At 47.5% G+C, this 2,500-nt stretch overlaps 1 long non-coding RNA gene across 1 annotated transcript in view; it reads right to left on the bottom strand.

Moving 5' to 3' along the window:
• The window catches only part of LOC132459274 (uncharacterized), a 2,516-nt gene extending 22 nt beyond the window's left edge, over positions 1-2,494 (bottom strand). The window contains exons 1-2 of the long non-coding RNA XR_009526188.1: positions 1,269-2,494; positions 1-898 (exon numbers count right to left, since the gene is read on the bottom strand). The exon at positions 1-898 is cut by the window's left edge and continues 22 nt beyond it. This is a non-coding gene — a long non-coding RNA (uncharacterized LOC132459274). The remainder of the gene's footprint in view (positions 899-1,268) is intronic.
• Between the last annotated feature and the right edge of the window lie 6 nt (positions 2,495-2,500).

Raw genomic sequence — 2,500 nt, 5'->3', positions numbered from 1 at the left:
TTATTGTCCTCCATCGAGTGTTGCTTACACTGATACATTTTTTTATAAAAGAGACACAAAGTGAAAAACCCTAAGGGTGCTGTATGAGACTAGTGGATAGAAATAAATACAAAAGATGATAGAAAAGAAGGCGGAAGGGTGGGTAGGACAGGAACAAAGATAATGGACACATCACAACTGACCTAAGATTAGAAGGGCTCAGAGATTGGCTTACACACAACTACAAATATAGTCCATGATGTGCATGCAAACGCATACACACAAACTCACACACACATACAAACACAGGCGCACACAGACACATGCACAAGTACATGCATGCAGACGCTTGCACGCATGCTATCTCTTCTGGAAACACAGCGATAAGTTGGTACTCATGCAGACGATCAGACTTCCAAGAAATGTGACACAACATATACGCAACACTTTGTTTACAACCCCAAATGGGTCACAGCTTCAGGGAAGCTAAAAATACTGCGTGCAAAGACTATGAACAAAGGACTACATGTGAAACATACTGTAGGGCAAGACTAGTGGCATAATGAAGCTATGGTATACAGTATTATGCATATACACTGGTGCAGTCGGGACTGGGGCTACGGGGTCTCCCTCCCTGGGGCTCAGGGTGATTGGGCGCTGGGGGTCAAGGTCGCCCCGGAGAGAGAGAGGGATGGAGGGATGGAAAGAGAGGGATGGAGGATGGAGGGATGGAGAGAGAGGGATGGAGGATGGAGGGATGGAGAGAGAAGGATGGAGGATGGAGGGATGGAGAGAGAGGGATGGAGGATGGAGGGATGGAGAGAGAGGGATGGAGGATGGAGGGATGGAGAGAGAGGGGGTCTCTCATTCATTCTCGTATGTAGATTCGGGTGCAGATCACGTCGTCTGCGCTCATGGTCTGGAACGAGAGAAGAATATGAAAGATATGAGGGCACTGATGTTAATTTGTCTGGATATGTATACATATACAGGCAGCCATTGGGGTTAGATCCTATGATTAATGTCCCATATATCCAGGCCTGATGGCAGAGCAGCTCCGGTCATGAGCTCAGCCTGCTGCCAGAGCGTCATAAGGCCAGCAGTGAGGCTTTGTTTTGAATCCTGAATCGCTAAAACATCTCGGCCTTACTTCCTCCTTCGCTAGCAGATATCTGCTATTCAGGATCTCAGAAACAAGCCTATTCTTTGTTTGTGCCCAGAGGTTGGATGTTGTTTGCTAAATCTTCCCAGTAACCTGCCAACGAGCCCAGACTTATTGGCTGACTCACCAGAATCAGCTCGCCGTCATTGGTTAGCTCCCGTGTCCAGGCGGTCTTAGGCCCCTCCCCTTTCTGCAATGTCTGCTCACAGCTGATCTTGCTGTCAGTTTCCCAGCAAGGCAAACTCTGAAGGAAAGACACAGTGAGAGAGGTAGAGAGAAAGAGAGAGAGAGGGAGAGAGAGAGAGAGAAAGAAAGAGAGAGCGAGAGAGGTGAGACCGAGAGCGAGAGTGAGAGAGAGTGAGAGAGCGAGAGAAAAAGAGAAAAAGAGAAAGAGAGAGAGCGAAAGAGAGAGAGAGAGAGAGAGAGAGAGAGAGAGAGAGAGAGAGAGAGAGGTGACAATTAGACTATAGATCGTAGCAGGCATGTGCATGTGTTTTATAAAAGTGAACAGTTGAATTATTGGCTTCCATAGATAGATTAACTAAAATATTATTGGACTGCATTTCCCAGAGAGACACTGGGATGATTGAGGATTGGTGCTATAGAAAGGTTACTGGAGAGAGAGTGTGAGAGAGAGAGTGTGAGAGATAGAGAGTGAGAGAGCTTGCTTGGAGATGATTATGTGCGATTTGATCATGGCCAGTGGAGAGAGGGCCTGTCTGTCTCCATGTGTTTGCTTTGGAGACAGTCAAACAGAGGCGTCCTTGGGAAAGTAGGGAGAGAGACCCAGGGCACAGAGGGAGAGGAGGGAGGATGAGGAATAGACTGAGAGAGAGGGAGAGAGAGAGAGGGAGAGAGAGAGAGAGGGAGGGAGAGAGAGGAGAGATAGAGAGAGAGAGAGAGAGAGAGAGAGAGAGAGAGAGAGAGAGAGAGAGAGAGAGAGAGAGAGAGAGAGAGAGAGAGAGAGAGAGAGAGAGAGAGAGAGAGAGAGGGAGTAGGAGAAGGAGTCAGTAGGGAGCAAAAAGGGAGTGGGTGTAATGGGTTCAATGGGCCCTTAGAGGCCCAGGGAGGGGTTGGATATGGTATCATTGTAAATATGATGGAATGCCAAATTAAATAAGATCTATGGGATTCAAGATGCCTTCTCTGAAATGCAGACCTCCATATTTCAATCAGCACTTCACGCCCTACTCTTTTATTCACATTCAGTGTGTGTGTGCTTTGTGTATTTGTCCGTGTGTGCCTGATATACTGTTACCTCATCTCATGAGTGTGTGTGTGTGTGTGTGTGTGTGTGTGTGTGTGTGTGTGTGTGTGTGTGTGTGTGTGTGTGTGTGTGTGTGTGTGTGTGTGTGTGTG

The sequence above is a fragment of the Gadus macrocephalus genome, chromosome 6 (assembly GCF_031168955.1).
Source record: "Gadus macrocephalus chromosome 6, ASM3116895v1".
Taxonomy (NCBI): domain Eukaryota; kingdom Metazoa; phylum Chordata; class Actinopteri; order Gadiformes; family Gadidae; genus Gadus; species Gadus macrocephalus.
The sequence above is the reverse complement of the archived record's forward strand: the minus strand, read 5'-3'. Positions and strand labels throughout refer to the sequence as shown.